The 27,658-nt window shown below is 46.9% G+C and overlaps 1 protein-coding gene across 8 annotated transcripts in view; it reads right to left on the bottom strand.

Annotated features, from left to right (window-relative positions):
• The window catches only part of LOC149340094 (uncharacterized), a 95,955-nt gene extending 68,550 nt beyond the window's left edge, over nucleotides 1-27,405 (bottom strand). For 2 of the 8 annotated variants that reach the window (XM_089548849.1, XM_089548843.1), the window contains exon 1: nucleotides 26,814-27,402. The gene's annotated coding sequence lies outside the window, so the exon portion shown is untranslated. Of the gene's footprint in view, nucleotides 1-24,199; nucleotides 24,858-26,813 lie in introns of those variants that run through there. The other 6 variants (XM_089548853.1, XM_089548850.1, XM_089548851.1 and 3 more) reach the window with 6 other exon arrangements.
• Between the last annotated feature and the right edge of the window lie 253 nt (nucleotides 27,406-27,658).

The following is a 27,658-nucleotide window of genomic DNA, read 5'->3' as shown; positions in this document are numbered from 1 at the left end:
GCCAGCACTGAACAGATCTAGCGTGTATAACAGTGGTTTCGTACTTGGACTGTAGCGCGCTATGCTATACATTGCTCGGCCGTAGGAGATTAGCCGCTAAAAACGACGACAGTTAACAACAAGAAAAAAAGAACTGCAGGCGCTCATAAAAATTATCACAATTCAATATCACACGTCTTTTACGCCTCATTTCTTTTTTATTCATTCACGTATTTATGATCTTCGATGAGGGCCCTGTTATGGATTTTTTTTTTATTCACCGACCAGTGCTTTGCCGATCCATTCTGCTGGGCACGAGTGCCGCCAGTACTAACGCCAAAACCAAAAGTCGACTCAACTGCTGCAGGAAAGATATTGCATGAATAAACATTCAACAACCCATCTACCAACTTGAGCCTGAGGTTACACTATCAACACCTGTGCATGCAAATTCCTTCCAGAACTGCATCCTCAAGCTCTACGCCTGCCTTTTGAGAAAACCACAGCTTCCAGCCTCGTGTAATGCGGCTGTCTTAGCCTATTTTGCTTTACAGGACTTACCATGGATCACTCTTCAAGACAATACTGCCTGGTTACAAGCACTCGACACGAAAACATTTCTTGGGCTTCCAAAGCAAGCGTGTTATCGTCGATCTGAAATAAAATTATCTTCATTCCCTCTGTTTACTTCTCCGGGTTCAGTGTTGCCTGTTCTTTTCCAGCGTATCCACCTCCCGCTGCCGATTATTATGTTTAATAATAAATCTGCCTTGCCTTATATTTTACAATTCCTCATGATACTTGTTAGAACAAGTAAAACCAATTACTGGGCTAGTTGCTGCATGCTGAATAAAGGAAGGGTTCCACAGCGCTAAAAAGGACGAGCACACAGAAGACGAGGGCAGAATCACCGCTGTGTGCTCGTTTTTTTTTTTTAGCTCAGTAGAACTCTTCCTTGCAAGAACATGTTTTCCTTGATAAAGATGCGAACGTCATTCGTAGCAATATCCTGGATAATGGCTCATGCAATAAAGTCGGGCATATGCAGAATGCCTCAAAGCTGAGTACTTTTATAGGAACCATCCTTCATGAAGTAGAATGCCACTACAAACAAGTAAGCACTCCTCATTTTGGTTTTCGTTAGGATTACAGCTTGTTTCATTCCAAACGTCTCATTTTTACACCAATTGTTTCTCCGTCGGGATCGTTTCGAACCTTAAAGGTAAGGAACATTAACAATCAGTGAAGTGCTCACCAGGACGCAAATAGCATGGCTCGTCCAGCCGCAACCTATGCTTTAAACGTAGTGTTCCGTTAAGGGTCACGTGTATTGCCATTATAGTTGTGAATAGATGTTCAGCTCTTCGAGGAAACAGTTGGTAAATCTCAAGGCACAGAGTATGTGTGCTTGGGCTCCATCCACTGTCAAGTTTCCCCTAAAGAACAGCGTCATTCATTGATCACTCCGCCGGTGTTGAATGAGACCCTTGTGACTGTTGTCCTTTATGTTATTGATAAGTAATATTGCTGTCAGAGGTGGGTTCTCACATTCGCTCCCGCTGCACAAAAACGTCAACGACAAGACACGCATACTGTCCCAGACCTTCACGCGCGTGCGACCTGTATATATTCATATTTATCATGTATATATGTAAATAGATTTATTGACAGTGTACCCCTCCCCCTGTCCTTTCTACTATCCCCTCACCTCTTTCTTTTCACTTCTACACACTGCCTGCTATCCTTTATTTCAGCTGCCCCAGCTCAGGTGCTTCCAGCCGCGATAGCAGATCCTCGGGTAGCAAAAATTCTTTTACCTTCCATATTCAATGCAAATAAAAGTCACTACTACTACTACTACTACACGCATCAAAAACATCATAAACCTTGGAGGACTACACCGAGTGCAAGATCTCTGCGGAAACGCGACGAGAATGAAGCTAAAATCTACACCTAAAGAATAAATCAGTTATATGCTCAGCTCAGAATAGAGCAACAAAAATATGGCGGGATTTCAACGCAGTTAAACCGAGTAGACGTGCTGAAGCATGTGCTTAGCCTGATTGGCTCAAGGTTTTGCTTTGCTGGGCCGTCAGTATGTCTGGCGGCGATATTACACTCATGCTAAGCTCCGATCGAGGTTAAGCTGATCTGATCTGTTCGCGCCGCGGATGGAAGCTGAAGTTGATGATGACGACGATGAGCGATGCAGCGCGTGCGAGTGTGCACGAGGCGTGGTCGACTTCTAACGGCTACAGTTAGCACAAAGCTAAGGCGTGCTGCCTCTCTACACGGGCCAACACAGCTGACACCAGCTCATGCAGCATGAATGGTCAGTGAATGCAAAGATGAGAATACGCAAAGACGGAGATGTGCACTCAACTCTACGTCGTTAGCACTCATGCTGAGCCCTCGAACATGAAGCCTTGAATATGTGATACTTCGCAGCGGGAAACCCACCATTCAACTGGTGACAGTGCTCCAACTCTCCAAAGCAGCTGATATCTTATGATTCAGTAGAAGCACGCTACTTCGCTTAAGGAATGAGCAAAGGAAAGAGAAAAGTATGGTCTCTTTTGACATTGTATCCATAGCTCTTCGTCGACCTCTGACGTGTGCACTCAGAACTATGGGCGAAATAAAGTATCATATGCATCGCTAAACGGCGAATTATTCAGAGCAGCAACAAGGCAGAAAAACTCGTTCCATTCGTAATGGTACTATGTCGATTATCATTAATGTAGTTACTCGTACCCGCGAAGTGAGAGGGTTCCCAATATTTTTATTGGCAAATCATATATTCACATGCACGTTACAGCCCAGCGCTACATGGCGGAAGGGATGCGTTCGCTTTTCGACTACCAGCTTTTGAAATGTTCCCCAAGAACAAAGCGTATACCCACAGCGCTGTGCTTTCCCTTTGTTCTCCATCCCTTGTATTTTGATGCGCCGTAAGTAAATGTAAATATGGACGAACAAACTCAAGTTCCGACCGACACAACTTCTCATCTTATGTCACGGTTGTCATTTAATACAGTACAACATAGCTCAAAGACTCGCATTGTCATTGCTGCCATCGATTTCTATTCGACCTTGGCACTACGCATTTCGTCCAGAAGACTCTGTAAGAAGTTTGCAATTATATATCCTCACAGTTGCTGACGGAGACGGTTGGTGAGAAGGTTCTAAGCTTTGGTATCCGTGTTACCTGATTAATGAATTTATTCAAATAAAAACGTCGCTCCACAATCTACACAGACCTCGCCTATATCTAGCCCAGTGAGATGCTAAATGTTGAATCCCTGCAAGGCAGGAGAGTGAGGCAGAAGGTTCTTCCTCTTTATTTCTTTTTTTAAGCTTTAATTTGTCGACATTCAAGGCAGACGACACGTCACCTTTTGAGCCAACCCAACGCTATTTTGCAAACAGTTCTTGTCTTTGTAATATTTTCAGTAGGGCCAACTAAACCGACATTAAAACAGTAACCTCCCTTCGCATACAAAAAACACCATTTCTCAACAAAAGTAACAATAAAAACTAGGTACAATTTTAAATGTACATAAAAAATTTAAGTGCCAAATTAAGTACAATGAAGTATAACTGGATCAAATTGTGACTGGCATCGATGAATAGAATAGGCTACACTGGAGGGTGCACTGAGGGATGGCGCTGGTTAAAGGTAAGAAACAGTGACTCAAGCTTAAAAGTTGCAATAGGAAAACGTCGTACATATATTCGCAAAAAGACATGTAGCACCGTGGTTCGTAGTGAACGCCCGAAATGCTTCATTTTAGCAAATGAATTCATTTGCGCCTTGCGCTCAACTCACAACAAATCTGGAGAATTTTGTGACCACAAACAAAGTCCTCTTTTTATAGTGTATCAGCAATGCAGGCAGGTATGAGCTGTCGAAGTGCTCCACGGGTTCCTCTTTCCTTTTACGCTGCCGCTCCTTATTGCATGCACTTCCTGGGCACAAAGTGTACTAAAGCCGTGAAAACTCTTCCATGATGCCAATGATGCCGTTACTACTTCTCATATGTTTTTTTTTTTTTTTACAGTGGCGAAACGATAACTCTCTAGTTCAATAGCTGTTGCCAACACCTCACCACTGCGCCTACCCACGTTTACGAAGCCCCTCGATGCAGTTTGCTCATATTTTCACTGCCCCCCCCCCTCCCTCCCCCCCCCCCCCCCAAAAAAAAAAAGCCCTCTACCCCGGACTTGAGCACAGGACCATGTTTGTACTGTATTATGTTGGGTTTAGTGGCGCACAAGCATCTAAAGCTATCATGCGCCAAGCTCACAGGACGATGAAAAACTAAGATAACTCTTCCAGCCGTATACTGAACGGGTGCCGAGCAGGCAGCCATGTGAAGAGGTACTACTCAAAGTAGCAAACCGACTGCTAAAATTCATTGTTCTTTCAGCGCCTAGCAATCAGGAGCACTATACTCCAAAAGGTAAGCTATAGATCTGTGTGTTTAAATCTGTCTCGGAACTCCCATGGCGAGCTTCGGTGTGGGCTCAGCGCCACACGAAGGGTCACACAGGACGTCCTCCAGAAGCGGCGACTGCATAAGGGTCCAGATACAGACATCAAACGGCCTTTCCCGCAGTCGCCCCCTCACTATTCGAGTAAATGACTTCTCCACGGAACGCATATAAAGCGTGGGCGTACGCAACGGGCAACATGCAAGTATCCTGCACACATTGAGCGCGGCCAAGGAAGGAGGAATTCGACTCGGCGGGCGGATGGGTCGTCTCCTCCTTGGACATCCGCGCGGCCGGTGGCCAGGATCCCGCTGCTCCGGATGCACGCGCGGTTCGCGTGAGTTTCCCAGAACGCGCCAAGCAGTGGGTCTCCGCCAGTGAGCGTGGTTATCGAGTCGTCGTCGTCGTGGGCAAGTGCTCGCGCGCGCGCCCCTCCGAACAATGGTCACTCACGACGTAATGGAAGGGTGCACGCAGCGGCGGCTCCGGCGGCCAGCTGCCTGCCCTCGCCACACTACGCGAGCACCACCGCCCTGAAACTCATTCATGCGGTGGCGGATGTCCACGCGCTCGTATTCTCCGCCGCTGATGGAGAGATAGGGCATTCCTGCCAGCCGCCGCTACACCTCTGGCCCTTTTCTTTGTGTGTGTTTGCATTCCGTCGATTCTAGAGAGAGAAAGCAGGCACTGAGGATCTGCATATCTCGGCATCAGGTGTAGACGCTGAGGCTGGGACTAAGACCATGTTTCATTTGAATACTAGGGTTGTTTTTTTGTTTTGTTTTGTTTTTGAAAGCCTCTGGTTTTCTTACTTAGGCGAGAACTGCCAGGAAAACGGTAAGAAACGTTTTTATGGGGCTTCGGTTTGGTTTGGTTTGGTTTATGGGGTTTAACGTCCCAAAGCGACTAAGGCTATGAGAGACGCCGTAGTGGAGGGCTCCGGAAATTTCGACCACCTGGGGTTCTTTAACGTGCACTGACATCGCACAGTACATGGGCCTCGAATTTCTCCTCCAAAGAAATTCAACCGCCGCGGCCGGGATCGAACCCGCGTCTTTCGGGACAGCAGCCGAGCACCATAGCCACTGAGCCACCGCGGCGGCATTTTTTTTATGGGGCTTCGTTCATATGGCCAGGGAAAGCGTGCATGGAGTGTCTTGAGGCTGAGATATGACTGCAAGGCATCGTTTCAAATGGATATTTTGAGGTCTTTCGGGAAAGTTTCTGACGCGCCTGCTTTTGACGACAACAGTTAGAAAAGGGGCGAGAAACACGTTCATACGGTCGCTGAGATCTCAGGTGCATTTACCGTTCACTCCTGGAGGGGTCGGTGCCATGTGAACCACGTATTTCTTGGACGTTTTTCGGAGAAAAAAGTGGGGTTCAACATGGCTTTCCTCTGTACAATGTCTAGCTTGCGGGGGGGGGGGGGGGGGGGGGGGGGGGGTGCTCTCCAACTGAAGGTGCTCTCCAACTTTACTGTTCACATCTGCAGGCTAAAGTTATTATTTATGCATTTAGAAAAATTATCATAATTACTACTCAATTATAGCAATACAAAAAAATTGACTAGATGCTCAAGCCGGCGGGTAGCTAGCTGTATGTAAGTGATTTCCCTGGTTTACCTCAAACATCTTACTTTTTGACCCTTGGCTAAAGTTATAACCTGGACACTATATGATACTAAAGAGCAGAAAGTGCAGAGGGATAAACTTAGATGAGGCCAATACAATTGCTCAGACGCAAGTTCACAAAAGAAGGATGCATGATATAGAATGAATAGTACATGCTAATTAACATTTAAAATGTCGACACTGCTGCGCTGTAAACTTCTATGGGCATAAAACATGTAATACCAACGCGAAGTAACGTGTATAATGCACATAAATCGCTTAAAACAGGTGCATATATCGGGAAAACGCTGCAGAGAAGAAGGCCCAAACCTGTCTAGTCGATGAGCTCAAATGTAGCTTCCTAAGTCGTCGTTTATATTTGTGTATTTCGCTTAGAGTGACTGCACTCTAAGAACAAACTCTACCATGCAAATACGTATTGCCCGCATAAGCCCATGCACACACACAAGAAACAAAGCAACTAGAGTATCAAAAAAGCGCAAGAACGCCAACGAGGGCGAATAAATCACTTACAAGATGTTATCACCTAAACGCGGTTACAATTTCAGCACAGCTGTTTCATTATGCATCAAGCGCAGGCTATCTGCATTCTAGGTCACGTAAACTTAAACAGACCTTAAGGCGAGCCGGGTCAACGGTTTAACCTTCACCGCGAAAGTCGCTACGCTTCGGTACGCAAACAAGTAATGCACCTACCCCGCACACTGCATGAATATTTCGACCAGCAATAAATAGAAAAGGAGAAAAAAGGGCCGTCACTGCGCGCAGAAACGGTACCGTGCGTGGGTAGCGGATGCCATTGCGGCACAGGAAATGCGCGCCACGCCGAATCTCGTTAATGGCGGTTTGAATGGACGCTCGTGTTTCTAGGCTCGATCAAGAGTCGCGGCAAAAATAACAGGAAAAAAGAAAAGAAAGGTCCGAAGGGGTTGTATATTTCAGCAAATAACACGAAGCGTTAGCAAATAAGAAAAAGAAGCCTGCGGGAACTGCCATTTAGGGCCCCATTTTTTTTCCGTCGCCGCTGACGCCGAAAAGAGCAGGGGTTTTCGAACCTGCAAGATATTATTGCACACACCCGCCTCAGACTCGCAGACCGCGTAAATGGTCTTCGCTAGCGCTGAGCGTGTCTGGAGCGATTCGAAGCGAGCAGGTCACGCCGCCGTTATCCACTGCTCGTTCGCGCTTTAAGCGAACGTTAATTCTGCGGGGTAAAAGCGCGATGTGGATGTCCGCACCGCCTGTTTAAACATTAAGTTAGCCCGCTCTGGATGTGTACGCAGGCCGTCGAGAAAATGGAGAGGTCGTTTTCGTCGTGCTCAGCGCAGATGCTCGTACGTGTCGTGAGCACGTCTGTACTTGTCCGCCGGTGCCTCCTGACTTGTCTGCTGGCCACAATTGCATCGAGCGTACTTTATCTCCAACCGTAAGAGGCCAACAGTCACTGAAAACAATGAAAGCACAGAGGAATTTTTTTATTTTATATTTAATGGTGGTGCCGATCTAAGTGAAGAACTAGTACCATAATCATATTTCAGGTGAAAGATAATCAAACAGACAGTAGCAGAAAAGATAACTGCAAGCCACCGATAGTTATCAAACCAACGACCCCGAGTGTCGCGTACGGTTCGCTACCATGCATACGAGTTTTAGAGACTTCAGCGGCATTCAGCGGCATGCGCCTGTATTTTCGGCAACCTTCTGTAAAATTATCTTCGATATAATAGATGATGGCGGTAACTCATCGTGGCACAAAAGATCGCCACCACACGTCCCAGACGCAGCTGGCCAAGACACCTGTTGAGGGCCCGCACGTGGGAACTGGCGAGGAATTAGCTAAGTCCGCATTCCTATAGCATTGTGTCCTGTTCACGTCACAGCCGCAGCTGCGCAGGCTTCCTCTGATTCGTTCCGGGTTTTTTTTTTTAGACGAGGGACACCGTTTTTTTTTTTTCCTGTCGTCGGTTGCTTCTCGAAGGGGAGGTCGTTTTCGCCGAGCCGAGTGTGGGAAGAGCCTCATATCGGCCACTTCCCAGAAAGTCACCCTTTTCTGTGAGGTCATCGTGGGGTCAAGTTGAAGTCAAACGACCCGTCAAAATCGCCGCTACGTTGAATCTCCCTCCGTTTCATCTCGGGTCTCAAGATGGGTCGTAAGAAAAAAAAGAATCCCCTATGCTTTCCTTGGTTGCATTACCCTGCTGGCATCCTTATATGCCCGTGAAAGAGAACTTCGTGCACCGTGCGTTCTTCAAATACCGTTTCCTCTTCGTCACATGTGCATAGAAATGTGTACGTAGGCGCGTAAAACTAGAAGCAGCGGCGTCTAAAATATCGTTCGCTCCCCTCGAATATGTACCGCTGTTCGAGATTACTGCGTGTATTTCTTCCATGGGCTAGCAAATATGATCTTGAAAAATATAATAGTCATATCTGACAAGGCCAGAGCATCTGTAAAACTGAAGTTCGAGTTAGGCGAGTTTGAATTAAAGTTCAAGCTCAAGGCAGTTAAAGAACCATGCCGTTAGTATGGTCTGTTAACTGACTTAGTTATGGAAACTGTTATTATTTAGCTATCGGAGGCCGATATCACGCGGTGAACCATGTGTTCTAATGTCTAAAGCACTATTTGAAAGAATAAAACGTGCAACTAAAATTAGGAGTGTGTGGTCCTTTTAATCGGGGTTTACAGCGGCTCAGAGGCAGCACGGAATAAGCGCCAGTGTACACACTCCCGACATTTTTAAGCTGTCACCCTTTGCGCCTTAAGCTACTTCCCGGGCAAGACAAAAAAAAAAAAAAAGGCTATCTGATCATCAGAGCACCCGGTCGCAGACATATGCGACTAGTTTTTCTACGCTATTATGAGCACAAGGCAAAACCAGAGCACAGCAATTGCTAAAAACGCGGCTGGCCATTTCATTGATATGATATTTCCGCCGTGCTTCACTTTTTTGTGAACGTGATATCGACTTCTTGCGGCCAACAGAGAGCTTATTGCTACCAAAGCCGAGGTTCTTTAAAATAATATCAGTTACACGAAGTATGCCCCCTCTGAGTCCTAGCGATGTAGCTATAGTTTACACTGCGCTGCAGTGCTCGAATTGTTTCTTGGGATAAATCTGAGGGGCGTTACAGTGTTTTCGTGCTGCAGAACCAGAAAAAAAAATGAATCCATCTTAATTTCTTGCTATTCTGTCTGACCACATACACCTTATATTCTTTGCAACTTCTACGATTATGACGGTTGGTGATTATAGGTTTCGGTGAACTGAAAACTTTTCATTCCAAGTCACTGTGAAGTCTTGGGTTGGGATTTTCGAAAACCACTTCGTGCTCAGAAGCTTCATTTTTTCGGTCAGTTGCAGTGCGATAGCTTATGAAAACTCAATGCAAACTACTGTGCAGCGCAAAACGTTTGATACGTGACTACTTTTGTGAAACAAAGAATAACACCAGCCTATCACAAAGCGACCTCCATGGTTAAGCCACCAAAGGAAAGAGCAGTAACTTCATACTGTTATTCCATTCACTTGACCATATTTCCATTTCTCATCAGTGGTTCAATATGGGGCTGATAAAACTAGCAAGTGTCATCACTCTGTGCCCGTTCGGACTGCAATAAACTGAATGAATCAAGTGTTCCTGCAAATCTGCTGATCTGACCTGGTCGGCAAAGTTTTATGCTTTCATGCATCGCTTCGGAGGCTGAAAAACTGGCGCAACGGTGTCGAACCGAGCTGGTGACTGGGCTCGGTGGTGTATACCCCAATCTAAAAGACACCGGACGATGATATAGTATACGACGACGTGAATAGAGTCTACCGGGGTATTATGGTGTTATGAGTTCAGGTCACAGTGAAGGCTTTAGCTTAAGCTGAGAGAAAATTGGCTTCCGATTAAAGGCAGAGGGGTAGGCGTTAGCCATGAGCTTCTGGCGGGCTGATCTGCACTGATGAAAGGACAGGACGGGAGTAAAAGAGTATTATCATTGGTAAAGGTATGATCCGAATAGAGGTACGAATATACATAACTGCATGACCAGGGTGGAGCTGATGACAGCCAACAGACGGAACCTGCCCTTCGTAAACACTCGTAACGTGTTGAAGTTAAAATGGCCATCATTAACGGCAGGGAATGAAGTGAGACAGTAGTTGCAGTGGCAAGGCAAAAAAAAAAAACACGAAAAAACGACTTCAGGAGGCAGCGAAATTGAAGGTATAGCAAAGAAAGCATTAAATTAGTGAGTAGTGTATCTGTGGTTGTAGCACCCTTTTCACTGCATCCGAAAGGTCACAATGAATGCATTAAGTAATGAGCCAGTCAGCAGAGCAGGAACACGATAACGGCGGGCGCAGCGATGATAAATATGAATGAATAGATGGATGCTCGGGCTCTTCCCATGGTAACAGGTTAGTGAGAGCTGGCTGTCACATTGTCTATAAGCATGAATCGGCACGTCACGTCACCCCGCCCCCTCTCCCCAACGTTAAGCTGCTGCCATCATATCCTTGAGCGATTCATTCTTCTCCCTATCTGCCAACATCCGCTTATATGCGGATGTATTATAGGCCTTATGTCTATTCTTGCACCTTAATTTGTTGTCGTCGCAAAGCGGGTCTGCTGATATATATGGAAAAGTGACGGGCATCCTATAACATATGCCAAGCAGCAAAGCCTCTGCAGCCTGGCACTTCGAAGTTTGTTTGCCTGAAGAAAATTTATCTTCGCGGGCCAATAATTTTTTAAATTCCGCTCTCTTCGGTAGATTCTAAACACGAATACGCCTATATGGGAGTAGAAATGGAGTAAGTTGTCCCCTAGTGCACACCCTTTTGTAAAAGGGTGGTCGCTAGAGGATATTTTACTCCATTTTTACTGCCTTCTGCTTAGAATGCGCAGTAAATTTATAAAAGAGTGGCAAAGTGGCATATTATGTAAGATTCTCACATACACATCGCGGCTTACTGTCAACGATTCCTTAGCTGTATTGTGAGCGACTATCTTAACATACAGTTGCGTTGTGATCATACTCTGAACATACGCTAATAGCAGCTGACAGAACTGCTGCTCGCACGGTGTGGGAGTTTCCCCCGACTGGGCAATCGCAGTTCATTTGATGAGCGAACAGTTTCGTCCTTTCTAAGGCGTTACGTCATTCAGTTTCATCTTCGCTGTTGGGAAATGACAGGCAAAAACGCAACACACGGATTAGCAAGAAATTGGCGCCAACAGTTCGGCGCTGTCAGACTGCCTTCTTCTCCGCCCCCGGCGGCGTCTGGCGGCGCGTCCGGCGCCAAGACATTGGACGCCGGCGCGGCGCCGCGATGCCAAGTTCGATAGACGCCGAATGGGCGGCCCTCGATGTAAGCTCCGTAAAACGAACGGCGCCGAGGCGACGAATCAGAGGGAGGGCCCCGACGTTCACCATCAATCACCCGCAGCGCGGCTACTCGAGCTGCCGCGTAACGGGGAAAAATCTCGTCTACGGCGCTTCTCGCACACGCTAGCATATCCTGAATATACTATAGAGACACTGCGCTCGCGCGCGCGGTGGCCCGAACAACGTGTGTAGCTAGCTTCTCAGTCGGTTATTCGGCAGCGCAGTCGTCAAAGCATGGCAGAGAGCGCGGGAATTCCCCGCTTGTCACCCTAACGGGCGGCCCCAATCAACCCTTCGAGCACACGTATGCCTACAGAAACAACGTCGGCTAAAAGCAGCGGACGCACGCAATGTCGCCCATCTCGTCGTCGGTATATAGGGGACGGGATTAGGCGCCAATACCATAGCGTGTCCGAGGCCACACTCCTCGCACAGCTACTCATACTGTACAATGTATATACCCTTTGGCGCCAATGCCGTATGGATTGTGGCATGTGCACTGCAACCCACACTCTCCGAGTGCTCCGCGATGCGTGCAAATTATCACTGGCGAGCCTCTTCTTCGCTGCGCACCTGGCCGAAATTGCCGCTGTAATGACGGGACAGCGAGCTAACGCTGACGTGGTCGTATACATACGAGAGTTGTACAAAGAAGACAATTGCTTTGCGGTTCTTTGAGTGAACCGCAAACAAACAAGCAAACAAAGGATGGAAACGCTTGACCGGAGTGGTTCATTAGGCAGGCGACCATCTGGTGCGCGCCTGAGAGTGAAAGGCACTTTGAAGCGCGCACTTCAAACTCGGGCATCAGGCCTCTGTCCTTGAAGGCGTCCGGTACTCTGACCCATTTTTCAGCAGAAAACAAGAGGGCGGTGGCGAGCCCGCACATAAAGCCTGCGCGGATCCGCTTCTAGTTTTTCTGAGCTGCCTGCACGCGATGCGGCCATTAGTAAAAAAAAAAAAGAAATTGTGGCTCGTACAAGGCTTTCATGAATTCACGTTTAGCGAGAAAACCGAATGATCGGTAGCGGTGGTCATCCGTACTGGCGTGTGGCTGCGGCTTTGAGGCGCATGTTTGACACGTGCCTGGCAGCGAACGAGACACGCGACCCGCGGCCAGCAAGAACTGTTTGTGGTTATATGATTAGGCTGAGGAGGGAGCTGATGCGTGACGGTTTCCTCAGAATCGGTGACTCGCCCCCTGGGTAAAATTTGTGAAGCATGCAGGGCTAGGGAGCATAAAGAGAAGGAGCTTGTTTGGCTTATGTATCGTGCACCATCGGGTAACGAAGACTACAGTCTACGGGTGACGAAGGGACAGTCTACTGCCAGAGACGAGAGTAAAAATATGTGAACAATTTTGTAGATATTTCCGTATGATAACAATAGCGAAGGCAGAACTTATGGCATCGGCAGGAATTTATATTCTAGTCAGATAAGGCCCAACAGTTGCACCGTGTTGTATAAAAACTTTGCAGCTCGCCATGTACTCGGGTAACGCTGCCCGGAGTTGATATACTGCACATGACTAATAGTGTCTTTTTTGCTGAAGAAACCTCAGCCAAATAATTTTTTTCTCCTTGAAATTTGCCACTGTTTCTTGCAAGCCTTAACCATACTTTTTCATCATCTCTTGTGATGTTTTCAAAACTATGCTGTCAGTGGCGCTGTCATTGGCGCTGACATCGGCAGCGCTGATGTCATTAAAAACGATTGCTCTGTGATAAACATCAGCAGAATTTTTTTAATTAATAGTATTTATAAAACCACCTTGGTCCTCCCAACTGCGGCCTTAATAAAACCTCTGCAGCTTGGTCAACGTCACGCTCATTATTGCCATTATTGTCCAAGTCGTCTCTCACTACCACCCGACGGGATGGCTCAGTGGTTTGGGCGCTCGGCTGCTGAACCCGAGGACAAAGTGTTTAATTACGACCGCCGCAGCCACTCTTCGTTAGAGGCGAAATGCAAGACGCCCGTGTATTGCGGGTTGTCAGTGCACATTAAAGAACCGAAGGTAGTCGAAATTCACCTGGAGCTAGATACTACGGCGCCTCGTTCTCAGTTCTTCCTTTCACTCCCTCGTTCCACCCTTTCACCACGGTGCGGTTGAGGTGTCCGCCGAAAAATGAGAAACTTACTGCGAATTCCTAAAAACCTGTTCTAAGCGGGCTCTCGCCAGTAGTTCGATCTACATTCTCCTTGAATGCCCTGCAGACCCTCCCCCGCGGGCCCGGAGTTCCTGGCTATACCTGGGAGCAAGAAGGAGGTCCTACCGCACTCGACGGACCCGGCCAGGGAGAATTTCGCCACTGACCGGGCCGCCCACGTCACGGAATTCCATGAACTCATGAACGTGTAGTGCAGTGGGGTCGTGCGGTGACCCGGGGACCTATGTGTCCCGACTCCCTTGGTCATTAAAGTTATTTCTCTCTCTCTCGATCTGGGGCGTTCACACAGAGTGAACACGCTTTGATAAATATAATGCGCCAACACGTCAGCTGGGCTGTCACCCTTGCAATAATCATATCACGTTTTCATTGCTCATGGTTGGCTGAAGCCCGCAGCCTTATTCCTCCGGCCACCTTTTTCGCCTTGCAAAGTTGCGAAATAAAGCTACATTGATTGATTGATTGAATAAATGATTGATTGATTGATTGATTGATTGATTGATTGATTGATTGATTGATTGATTGATTAATGAAGAATCCACATTTTAGAGGCCCACAAGTATTCAGGTGCGCTAGTACACTGATCGACAGTTGTTTCGAGCAGATTTTTATTCCTTTTCCAAAGCGGTCACAGAGGAAAAATCCTGCACATGCAAACGATTTTTCCATCCACTAGAGGGGGGGGGGGGAAGAAAGGTGGTTGAAAGCTGTCAGTTTCAAGGAACGAGGCAATGTAAAAGCATTCACTGAGTCTTTTTAGTCATGAGGAACCATACCTCGGCACCATGACAGGTGGCTCACTCACACTCACACTCATGACCACTCGCACTCACTGCTACTCACTCGCAATCACACTCATGTCCATTCACACTCACAACCACTCACTCGCACTCATGACCACTCACACTCACAACCACTCACTCACACTCATGTCCACTCACACTCACGACCACTCACACTCACAGCCACTCACTCACACTCGCACTCATGTCCACTCACACTCACAACCACTCACACTCACAGCCACTCACTCACACTCGCACTCACAACAACTCACTCACACTCATTACCACTCACAAACCCTCACTCGCACTCATGACAACTCACACTCACAACCACTCACTCGCACTCATGTCTGCTCACAACCACTTACTCACACTCATAACCACTCGCACTCACAACCACTCACTCACACTCATTTCCACTCACACTCATACTCATGTCCGCTCACTCTCATTCACGTTCAGTGTACTGTTTCTTTGTTTGCTGACAACGGAGGAGATGAGAGATTTACTGTCGCGGCTGACTGCCCTCGTGGCTCCCCTAACATCAGCCTGATTCGCAAAGATGAGGTGGTGAGCTGCCCAGGCTTTGTCGGGCTATTTGGCCAATTTGCACAGTTTCGATGCTTGGATTCTTGGATGGTGTCTAATTACCAAGATTTGGTCTTCCTTGACAATGACGGGTCCGTGACTTTGCATCAACTCATTGGAGTCAAGTGGCGATTATGAATACTTTTCGCGGCATGGAAAATAGGCGTGTTTTTCAAACAATCGAGTGATTTCCTCACGCAAAGGAAAATGGCTGGGATGGGTTGCAAGTAGAGGATTTTCCTGCGTAATAACGATGCTAGGGGAAGTTGCCATTATCAATCCATTTACAAAACCTACTAAGCTTACTATGTGTGACCGATCTGTGTACACGTCTGCAGAGCAGTACGTTTTCTGCATTGCACATATTTCCTGTCTGAAGGAAGTTTTACAAACCAGCGCGGTGTTTTTGAGGCCAGTGCATGCGGAGACCACGTGCGCATCCGCGTGGTAATAGGGGGGTTTACTTTGCACCCGATTTTTCTCCAACGTCGTTCTTAGAAGAATGCGTATGCAGCTAACTTGTAAGCCAATTTGAGCCAATCTGAAACGATATGACTTTACTGGGAAACAGCGCTATCCAGAAGTTCTTGGTTCAAAGGATACCTCAAATCTGGTTCAAAGGATACCTCATGCTGTCCAGATATCAGTTAGGGTAAGATTGCTGAAATTGGTGCGTGCATACAGAAGTTAATCCCCTTACTGTACTAAAACACGAAAAATGAACAAAATCGCATTTCACGAGCTCATTTCGGTTTCACTCGCCAAATGCCAAAGATTAGGCGACACAAATGAGAACCAAGCCTCGCATACATACAGCGGAAGCTTGTATGCAGTTGTTGACTTGCCAGCGCATTCCCCACCCGCTCATATTGCCAATGGCGTAGTTCTGCTTACATGATGCTGACGGGAGCCTAATTATGACCAAAGAAAAAACTTTTTTTTCGGACTCCGGGGAGAGCGTGGTGGAGCTTAATTTTCAACTATTTCCTGTTCTGCGAGCATAGTCCAATGTCGAATATGTCGACACCCTTCGACCTGTCTATGAAAAGCTCCTGGCCCCTCTTCCGACGGCCGCCCTCAGTTTTCTGTTCTCTTCTGGTCATATTTTTGGCTGTGGCGTCGTATGTTTTTTTCTTCAGTGCCTTAGCAGCGCTAGCTTGCACGATACTTTTAAGCGAAACGAAAACTGTCGCCCTAGCTTGATTCTTATTAACTTTCAGTCGCGTGTAGTGCTTTTCTTTTGTAGTTTTTTTTCTCGAGTGAAACGGTGACAATACTCAGAGACATTCTATTTTATATCCCTTTCCCGAGTATATAAAAATTAAGTTCGAACTGTACGTCCAAACAATCAAAAAAGGTCCGGCAATTTGGTTGCCACCTCATATCCACTGCCGAAAATCTCTGCAACGTTTCATCACAGTTGAGTTTCCCTCTCAATCTTGTGGAGGTAAATTACGTTGATGATGATTATTGAAGGGTGCTTGACGTCTCGAAGATTCGATATTGCTCGATCGCGTTGCCGGAGGATACTTCTGGAGAGGTTAACTTTTTATTACCAATTAATAAAACAAAGAAAGATACAAGCAATGAGAAAACTTGTTTACATTTGACTGCCTAATAGCTTTACGTGACGAAACCAGCCCTCGGTCCCGCCCAAACACCTGATTTTAAACCCTATGACCCTGCCCTCGGTGGGGACAGTAACCAATCAGGTAACTCCACAAAGATCAACCCAATAAATCATTGGGAAAGGAAAATGTCACAAATCAACAACTGTAAAAGGACAACACAGCCAATCAGTGATTTTGGAAAGAAGATAATACCCCTGTCAGACGAGCAAGTTTAGTGTCATTTTCAACGAGTGACACTCGCCTGTAGTGTCATTCGCATCGTGTCACACGATGAACTTTAATGACACTCGCTGCTGAACGCACTCGGCAAGAAGTGAATTTGGAGAACTCACTTCACTTTTCCCGAGGGGCGAAGTGTATAGCCTCGGTAGCAGCGTTTAGAAATTAGAATACAACGTCGGCAATAAAAATGGCGTTTTATTGAACGCAGCTAATTTTTTTTCCCTCTTGTTCATGTAAACTTATTTGTGTTGCCACTAAATATATATACTGCACATATTCCGACATTCTTGTTTTCAGCTGCAATAATTTTTTAGGCAGCCGCAGCGGTATGGCTATGGCGGCTAGCATGGCGACCATGGCGACCGTAGCAACCATCTGCAACCGTTTCGGTGTGACGGTGCAACACTGCAGGGTTTGCAATCCAAGGAGGTGCTCGAATGCACATGTATGTCGCCACCACTTTTTGCCAATCAGATTGTGTCAGCTGCGCAGAAACGTTATCGCCGTGGATCGCCATGATGCTTCAAAAAGTGAAGTACTGCTCCTGGCTTGTCTCGTCTTGCGAAGCCTTTTTTGTAATCGCCAATACTGCACAAAGATCGTTGATAATCATAAAAAAGAGCTTGCAGTTTGCAATCTACTCTACATTAACTGTACATTAAAGCTTTGAAGCGCGAAAAGTAATATTTTTTGTGCCTTACTTGAAAAGCCATCGTCACCACCATCAATTCCGAATGACACTTTATTTTTCCGTGTAGCAGCACGCCCCGAAAGTGTCACTCGTTCTGGAGAAGTGCACTTCGTGAAAGTGCCACTAAACTTGCGCGTGTGACAGGGGTATAACTCACCTTCACAAACACTGCACAAATATGTACATTTTCCACCATCAAGATTTTGGAGGTTTCTCCCTTCCTCCCGCGAGCTTCGCAAACATTCTCGATTTCCCACGGTGCAGGTTGTTTCAACCTCCGGTAAACTCAGGTTCGGGGAAAGTCACCTCAAGGCCCATCTGTTCAGTACCGTCACTTACAAATTGTCTTCATGCCTACAGCTAGCGTTAGTGTACAAAGCTCTACCCTGTCCTTTCTCACTGTCGCTCCCCTCTATACTTCTCCTCACTATCCTCTTCCTTTCCCTTTCGTTTCCGCCGGCTGCAGCTCGGGTGCTTAAGATATTAGATAGCAATTGCCGCGGCCGGCAACACTCTTTTGCTTCACTTTTTTTTTTTAAATAAACCACTACCACCACCACAGCTAGCGTGGCAATGTCCTGTTGACCGCGCCTCAAGCTGTCAACGCGTGCTGCCATAGACATGGGACAAAAGCCACACGACGAGGCTGTGCACGTTCTTGCCTTTCCGCAAGAACGTGCACAGTGGAATGCGACCTGACGTATACGTTCCCGGAGGGTGTTTGACCTTTCCCTTATTCTGGGAATCCGTCGCTATCCGGCTCCCCTTATACCGCTGGGGAGCCAGTGTGACTCATCCCCTTCCCTGCAGTTGTGCCGAGAGCAGAAAAAAAAAAAACTCAATTACATTCCTTTATCGCAAACCCGGACGCGGCAAACAATGCACAGGACCGCGAACTTCACTATCACCATGAGCACGAAACAATAATTTTTGGCGCAAATTAAAACATAAAATATTGCCGTTTTGGATATCTCTTTGGGCGTCAAAGGCATCACCATGCCTGATGCTATGCATACAAAAAATAAATTATAAAAACCTATAAAACCACAAGCTTGATTTCCGACGCTGGGCTCTTTCAAGTACATGATAGAAACAAGAATCCTCTGGCGTTACCGAAAAGCGCACTTGGTTTTCGCGTCGTTTCCGGGCTTGAGCCGGGTTTGTGCAGTTCAAGAGCTGGGCCAAGGAGGGCGGGTTACCGCGTAGGTCAGAGCCTATGAACAAATTACGGCCAGAGGAGAGCTCTGCAATGCGCACACCTGGGCAAAGAAAAAAAACCTAAGTCCACTGCAGCACACGAGGTCCCAACTTACGGTAGTTATTGCCGAGAAGCGGACAGTCGTTGTTTCAGCAGTAAGCTATAACTCATATGTATACGAGATCGAGCCATGCGAGGAGCGTGGCAAGAGACATATATCTATATTTTCAGGTCTGACAATTCGAAATTCGATAAAGGGTCTCACAAAACTCGTAGCGGCTCACTGCATGCGCGAAGGGCCTGCGCCCGTGCCAGCGGTGAACTACAAAAGCAACGAAAGATTGGCGTTCCTGTGTCAGCGGAATCCTTTCCTTCGGTTGTCCAAAGACACCGGTATGATGCCTTATGCTGCCTCGAGCGCCTTCAGTAGTGAATATTTGCTTCCCGCAGCTGTCAACAACACGAAAATAGCTAAGCGGGTATCAGCGTCGCGAAGCATAGGCGACCGACTTCGCTGTCGCGTCCACCCACCACTCATATCCACTCACAACCGCTCATTGCCACTCATATCAACTCACAACCAGTCACGCCCACTCACATCCACTCATCAATCATCCTCACTCACCTCTATTCACACTCACATCCGCTCAATCGCATTCGCACTCACGTCCACTCACACTCATGACCACCCCCACTCACATCCACTCACTCGCACTCACACTCACCGCCACTCGCACTCACGACCATTCACTCACACTCACACTCATGACAACCCACACTCATATCCACTCACTTGCACTCATACTCACGTCCACTCGAACTCACGACCACTCACTCGCACTCACACTCATGACCACCCACATTCACTCGCACTCACGACCACTCACTCACACTCACACTCACAGACGTGAGTGTGAGTGTGAGTGAGGCGATATGAGTGCACTCATGAGTGAGTGTGCCGACCTATGTGAGGAACTTACGCTGCAGTTAATTTGCATCGAAGGTATGCAAGCTAAGAAATATAGGCTGATTTACATTCCAAACTGTCCATTGTTAAACACGCTCGCTATTTCTAACGGACTGAAAATCCTTCTCTATAGGTGTGTATTCATTTTTTAAACTGAGCTAAACTTCCTCGTGTATGTGGATCCGGCGCAGTTTATCACCACAAAGTGCGCCTGCGTGCCAACCATGTAAATTATTTCGAACAGGAAAACCGCAAACGTGACGAATGTGAGATCAGGAAGGGAGCTCGCATAGCAGGCGCTTCTAGTGCACTCGCCGTCTCAAGACGCTCACCGCGTCCGGTCTGAGCCCGAATAGAGGCGGAAAAATGGAGCCCGCATGTCCATACTCTTTACGCTCGAATGTGCATCCTGTTTGCGCGCAGCCTTGGCGAATTCGGCGGAGAAGTACAGAACCGAATTGACGTTAGCCCAACCAATACAAATGTCGCTAGCATTGCGATCTTCTAAGGTCCGGCATGCTCAGCCTTAGTGAAAAGTTTTCGGGCTATATCGTGCTTGAGCGGACTCCCTGTAGTGATACTTGGCTCCCGCTCTTACACTCTGCGCCAGGAACATCAGAGGCACGAAAACGCTTTGTCCCAAAGAACGCTTCAGCCACGTATTCTGCGGCTCGTGCACTTTTTACGAGGCCTGCACGACTCGTGTTTAACATTCAACGTTCGTGACCCATCAACGCATGCTATATATATGTACACAGTCGTTTGCATTCCTCAATCAATTGCCCTGATGAATTCCGCGCCTGAGACCGCAGGCCAATTCAGCCAGGGGGCATTTTAGCTTTCCTTTGGGACATGTAGCATTGACCGTACTACGACGCTTGAAATATGTGTGTGTGCTTGATCATTGTACCGTTGCAGAGCTAACGTCGCCAATTGTCTCAAAAATAGGTACATGTCTCTCAGAAGCTCTGGGCGCTTTAAAACATGCGTTTTCGGTGACGTATGTTTTAACCCGAGCTTATACCATGAAGGCCGGAACTTACTTCAGCGATAACGCCATTCTGCCAGCATTTGGGTTGTAATTTGATTTCTTTTTTGATGCTGTACTACATGGCCAGGTCAATTATTTTTATAATTTCTTCATTAATGGAAATAACGTTCATTTCGCACAGATCATTGAGACGAGGAAAACTGCGGCAAGCAAAATTGGTAGACGAGCTCATTTGCGTAAAGCGGCATCGCTGAATTTTGGAAGCATCACCGGGTTTACTTGTTCCACATTATTGTTGTTCCACATTACATAACCATAAGGGAAACACTGCGTCTAAATAAATGCGTCTAAATATCCCGCGGTTGTAAGGCGTGCATTAGCGTCTGCCGAGCAGCTTTCGCAGCGACCCCTGGTCATGCCCTCGGAATGCAGTTAATTAATTGGCTTATATCAACTTAGTGAAAAAATGAATAACTTAGTAACTGAGCTTTAATACATTTAGTCATGAAATCAAGCTCCATATTTATCAATGGTCATTAAGTAAGCCTCTTCATGCCTAGCTATTCCTCACACCTTAAAGCCTTCAAACGCCTCTTAACAAGGAAGCTTGTTCCGCAGTCGCGGACAAAACTTTACGGGATGCTGATTCATAAAAAGCAATTAATTCTGCCCTGCCTCGCACGCATGTCTCCTCATGGTTCTATGCTTTCCATCGCCCTGCTTTTACTGAGCACGTAGAAATAATTTTATTCTTCTGAGAACCCGTATCTCGTAAACTTATGCTCATTACTGTATACCTTGTGCAGGAAAGTCTTGGTTCACCTGCCGGGCCCGTCAGGCAGAACTCTGGTTTGTTCTCAGTGCAGGATAGATAACAGCACTTAATGTTAGCATTTTCACCTTATTTTCTCATGACTCTCCATCCATCCTTTTATTTTTTAGTCATAAACAGTTGATGCACAAATGCTTTAGTTCTTAATAGGCACAATAGATATTGAAATAACACTGAAATAAGACAAAGTTAACTAGGTTTTAGGGGGAACCCCATAGGTGCAGGTTAACAGCTATAAAGATCGGCCTTGTGCCTTTGACAGCAAATATCTTAGCAAATCGCTGAATCAGCTCATTTTTAGAAAATTTGGCGTTTGTTCTCTTTCATTGTCAATGAACGCTCCAACGACACCTCCAAAAACTTACTAACTGACAAACCTTACTCCCTTTACCAAAATGGACACTGTCTTTCCACTGAGGTAGCGTTGGCTTCTTACAGACAATACAGCTATTCAACAAAAACGCAATGCTGCTCATTATTTTCAAGGTGGTGTCAGGAAACTATTATAAAACTTCGGTCAACACATTTTTTGCTGACTAATTTCTGTTAAATTTATGTTGAATCGTACCTAATGGCAGTATATGTAGCTAAGTCTAAGTTAAATAAATCAGGCTTAACCTAGATATGGCCGGTGTAACCACAGTCTTACTACTTGACCGCAACGCCTGTATAGACTCCAGTACGGCGCTCAAACTTTCCGTTTCACGTGAGAAAGGTACTGATACTACAATTCACTCACAGGCCTATGTTTTGTGTAGGATTCGTACGTGCGCTCATACAAAAACCACTCTTACTTTTGACTTGAATTTTGGTTTCAGAGAGGAATCAAGGTCTTCAACTAATAGAACACCCCTCGTTAACCTGATTAGTTGGACTGCACACAGAATAATTAAATAGCCGCAAGAATGATTGAGATAACTTTGGTGATCGGCAGTTCATCACATGCACCCATCGCGACACCCTTGTGGAAGAGTATATAAAGGTGACGTTGGGATGAAAAGACGGGATTAATTTTGGGTCATTCCATATTGTAGTCTCGCTGTAAAACTGTTGCATGTTTTGTGTGTGTATAAGGCACGCCATGACAGGGTGCTGGCCACACCACGTTAACGCAAGGTTGCAGCAACGAAGTGTGAACACTCGTTAGTTTTTACTTCTATGTGCAGTTAACCAGTCAACAAAAAGAGTTAACTAAACAAAAAATAAACAGTCAGCAGGTAATCAACAATTCGGAGTGCCACTTTTCAATAACTGGTAACAAGAATTCTGACGTTTCGTTTCGGATTAGCCGATCGTGTTGAGGAAAGTCAACGAAACAGAAACAAGAAAGGAAAGATTTTCATAAGAGCTGATAGCTATTGGCGGATCACGACATATGAAAAAACGCTCTAGCGCGAATATAACTTGCGCAAGAAATTAATAGTTATCTCTACGAGATTATGGGATGACAATAACGAGCCCGACCGAGGAAAAAATGGGATACATGAAGTAAGAAGTGTTTTCCCCGTTCTTTTTTTTCCCCCTATGTGTTATTAGGTATCTACCGCCTGTGACATCATAGCAGATAGCTACAGTCGTGTTCAGTAACAGCCTTGGGGGGAGCTCCGCCCGCATTCATGACCGCCACACAGAGTGCCTTCGCTACAAGGAAACAGGGCGTTGTTAAGACTTTTCTTTTTACTTGAACAAAAGGCTAACAAAAGACGAAGCTATGATCACAAGCATATTGGTGCTTCTGAAACTGGTTTAATGGAGCAAAATATTACAATGTTGAATTTGTTGCTGTGACTGGTTGGAGGAGCAATAATGCAGTACCCGGCAGGCCATGGGCTATTGTTACTAAACGCCATATTTTTTTCACTTGCATTCTTCTATACCAAGCACCGTGTGTCATCGGCTCTGGTATTAAGTGCGGGGCAGATAAATTACAAAGAACCAAAAGAATGAATAAGGAAAGAATGATTTGAAAGCATCACAATTAGAACTGTATTTTGCAGCAATTTCTTTCTCTGAAATTTATCTTCTTGCCTTTGGCATAGATCAAACCCGATTTTAATGCCAGGGCCGGCAAAACACAGTGTCTGTTAGCGATCTGTCCTGAAGTAAAAGGTGACAAATACAAAATGGCCGAATGGGAAAAAATAGACAGCAAAAACACTTGTCACAACCCAGGGCCTCTGCACTGGTGTCAAACTGCCACAAAGACAAAACTGCATTGCGTTAAAATGTGTCTTTCAGGTAATATAACACCCATATTTAGTGCACCCAAAACTTTACACCATGCTTAGACGCTCGCAAGAACTACTCACCATCGGGCAAGAAACATCTGTTGTATGTACGGTAGACACGAGAATGATCTTGCGAACACGTCTAGCGGACAGCCTTTGACCGCCAAAAGCATCCTTGACAAACGCATGCCGCGAAAGGTGCATCTCTCACACCGACATCGCTAAATCACGCACTGCCTGGCGCATCGTCGTTTCCCACTAAACTCTTTAGACAGCTTTCCGACAACTCAATTGAGCGCTCTCCAGCGACACTCAACGAACCAACCGGGACTCTTCTCGAGAATTGTGCCGAAGCAAGAAAGCGATTTCGCCGTCAGCAAAGCAAGATGGATGGGGGACGCGACTTACCGCCGGCAAATCCGACGCACCTTTTCAAACTTGCCGCCGTCTCAGCCGCCGCCGCCGCCACGTGGGTGTCCAGTTACGAAGAAGTCCCGAGAAACAAGTGTCTCGACAAGCGCGCTCACAAACGCAAGTGACGCGCACGTAAGTAAACAAACAAACGAACAACGAGAGAAGCCAGTCGACGAGGCGCAGCCACGGCGGCACAATTGTCCACGCGGAGTTCAAGAAGTCAGCAGTGGACAGGAATCACCGCCACTACTGCGTACGGACGCTCCTTGCGAATGAATGAATGGACTGCCCGCGGCTCCCGACCGGTAGGAGTGACGGTGCGGCGTGGTGTCGGAGAGGAGGCAGAGTTGCCCCGACGACGGCAGCAGGGGGGCATAGGCGGTGTCCGGCCGGCCGCTCCGGTGCAAGAGTTCGGAGGATACGCGTCCCCCTCCCCTCTCTTTTGACTGCAGTGAGGCAAAGAAGCACACTGCGTCCGGCTGCCAAGCTTCGACCATTAGCCGCGGCTCACTTTTTTGTCTCGGGGCGAAGAAGCTTTGCTGGCCGCCCTTTTTACAAGGCGCCCCGAATGAGAGACGAAGAAAAAAAATATAAAAGCGTAAGGCCAGCAGCGACACCTGCATGTAACCCCCGAATTCCTGCGCTGTTTTCATAATGTTGTTGTTCTTTCGTCTCCCTCTCTTATGTTCTCTCTCATGAGGGAAGCACAGCGTGCGAGTCATTCACGTGAAGCGGTCACTTTCGCTCGGAGGCGGAGGGTGACGAGCTGGTAACGCAATAACTGTAAAGCTTGTCTTCATATCGCCGCCTTGCTTTCTCACCTTCCCCTCTCTCACCTCCTCCTCTCCACTTTTGATAACGCGCACAGATGGCGAGCTGTCTTCGAGGCCCGTGTATTTATTTGCGAGGTGGGAAAGGGGGCGAAGAGATGAGTTTGGCGGAGGTGAGAACGCGGGAAACGACACCCCGCTGCAACAATCGCTATCGCGCTGACGTATTCGAATGCCAGGCAACGCTTAATTGGCGCGGCAAGGAGATGGAAATGTGAGGCGAAGGGGAACGGCGGTGTTGATTAGACGAGCTAAGGTAAGCGGCTCTTTCGGGCGATAGTGGCGGGAAATGCCCCCGACTTCTGAGATACTGTTGGAACCCCAAGGTGCGTGGTTTAAGCGGGACAGCTTGATAACAACAAGGGCAACCCGACGGATTGCACACATATTTCTGCACGGAAGATTCTCACTAGAAGTTTAGATGGAGAGTTAGGGAACAAATGTCTACTTAAGAGCACCTCGTTCCCCGAACCACAGAAGAGGGCTTAGTCACGTGGTCAATAAACCTTTTCTAGCCTTAACCTCCTTCTTTAAACATTTAGCAGACGATTGCTCTCCGTACCGAACATCACAGCAAGCGAGTTAAAAAAAAAAAAAAAGAACTCATTCAAATCAAGAGCCCGAGCTCAGAAATATTCGTTGCTTAGTTGAGAGAGCCTACAGGGTGTACGTATTATACTGTATGACGGCCTGGAATAAATTTCCTGCGTGATGGATTTTGCTTACTGTGTTAATTTACTAATTCTTTTGTTCTCAGCTTGCCCGGAGTCAAGCAACCCGACAGGATAAATAAATATATAAACAAAATCTTGTCACGTAGTTAGTAACGTTGGTGAGGAACCTCAGTGTCAAGAACTAATCGGTGGTCAACTGGCGTTGTGGTAAGCAACGTGAGAGCGCGTCGTGTAAAGCTTACGAACTATGACAAACACCACGGAACCCCTTCTTATCTGTGTCAAGCTTTTGCTGAGACAGGGGACGCCACCAGTGCCTCAAACACCATCCTTTCTTCGAACACGTGTTATCACTGTTTGCTGCTTCAAACCCCAAAGGCTGCCGTGTGAGATAACGCTTGCGCTCCTAAGTAGCAAGTCTGCATGCGTTGCCAGCAAGAAGTCTTCGTTTGAGAAAAAAAGATACTTCCTCTTGCTGGTATACGTACTTTAAAACAAATAACATTTCCTGAGTATTGTATTGTTATATAGCGGACAAGTTAAATGGCTTTTCAGAAAAAATGCTGGAAATAAATGTGCCATGGTTTTAGAAAACGAGAGACTACGCAAATAAACATGACTGAATCTCTTATAAAACAGCTGGCCAGAATAAAAATAGTTGGAGCAATAATTATAATGATCTTACAGGCACCATGAAAAAGTAAATGTGGGCGTTTCAACAGTTATAACAGTTATGTGATTAATAGTTATATGATTCGCAGAAGTTAAAATTTGGCAACTTAGCCTGAACATATAATGAGGTAACAATGTTGGCGCTGTGCGCACTGTCGGGGCCTGGTCAAAATGCAGAGCACGTCGCCAGTTCTGTAGCAAATGAGTAGCAAAAAAAAAAAAAAAAGCCTATTCAAGAGTCTTAAAGTGCGGTTATTACGATAATGGCTAAATCACAATAATCGATCACAAGTTGCTTCTGAAACACAAAATATGTAGATATAATTTTTGACTTTAAGAAGCAAAGCCCTAACGTCAGCGCATTTCTTAACGCAACAGAAATAGGATTTTGCTTAGTAAGAGAAAATGAAGAAAAATTGTAGCAAAGCTCACCGTGAAGCATGAGCGCATGGCGCCATCAGACAAGTCTTCGACGATGAGCGATCGGAGCCAAACCATCACCGCGCTTAGCGCAAACAACATTCGTTCCTCCCGCACTCCGCGACCCATAAGTCCGCTCCAATGCAACTAAGGAAACGATCAAAGCGATGCCTTGCGAAGTACCAACGTGACGAAACAACCGCGCGCTTGGTACACAGGGGGTCCTGCCCGCCAAAAGCCCAGTCCTCCTCGGTGATGATGGCTGGCAAGAGGACGACACACACACACACACACACACACATGGCGGTCACAGAAGGACCCTCGGCGGCCCGGGACCGCTAAAATTAGCTCCGCCCTTGTTGCATTGCACGCGCACTTGTAATCGGGAAAAACGAGCGGCGCGCCGCGAAGAGCCCAGCGCGATTGCCTATTCGCGTTGACACTAACGCGCCGACGCCGAGCGGCGATGGAGAAAACGGTTATAGCGAAGAACCGCGTCACCTCTCCTCCCCCCTCACGGCACAAACAACCGCTGTTCCAGCGCTCGCGCGCTAGCGCTAAACCAGTTTCGAAGCCCACATCGGCACCGCGTACTGTGTACACACTCTGTATAGCGTACAACGCGCTGGATGATCGCACGCCTCCCTCGCGACGCTAGACTGCCCTTATCCCACCACCAATCTTCCTTTGAACCTGGCCCACCTGGTCGGAAAAAAAGTGACAACAAAGAGAATGCGTGCTACGTACTACGGAGGCAAAAGAAACGAGAGGAGTGCGTAGTAAGCGCATAGCTGAGGAAGTGCGTGTTCTTACCGCACGCACTACTACCACGCGTTCACGCCGTGCGTAGACGGGGC

Source organism: Amblyomma mixtum, chromosome 6, assembly GCF_055824585.1.
Source record: "Amblyomma mixtum isolate Tamu chromosome 6, ASM5582458v1, whole genome shotgun sequence".
In the NCBI taxonomy this organism is placed as follows: Eukaryota; Metazoa; Arthropoda; class Arachnida; order Ixodida; family Ixodidae; genus Amblyomma; species Amblyomma mixtum.
Note: the sequence above shows the minus strand (reverse complement) of the source record. Positions and strands in the feature narration are given on the sequence as shown.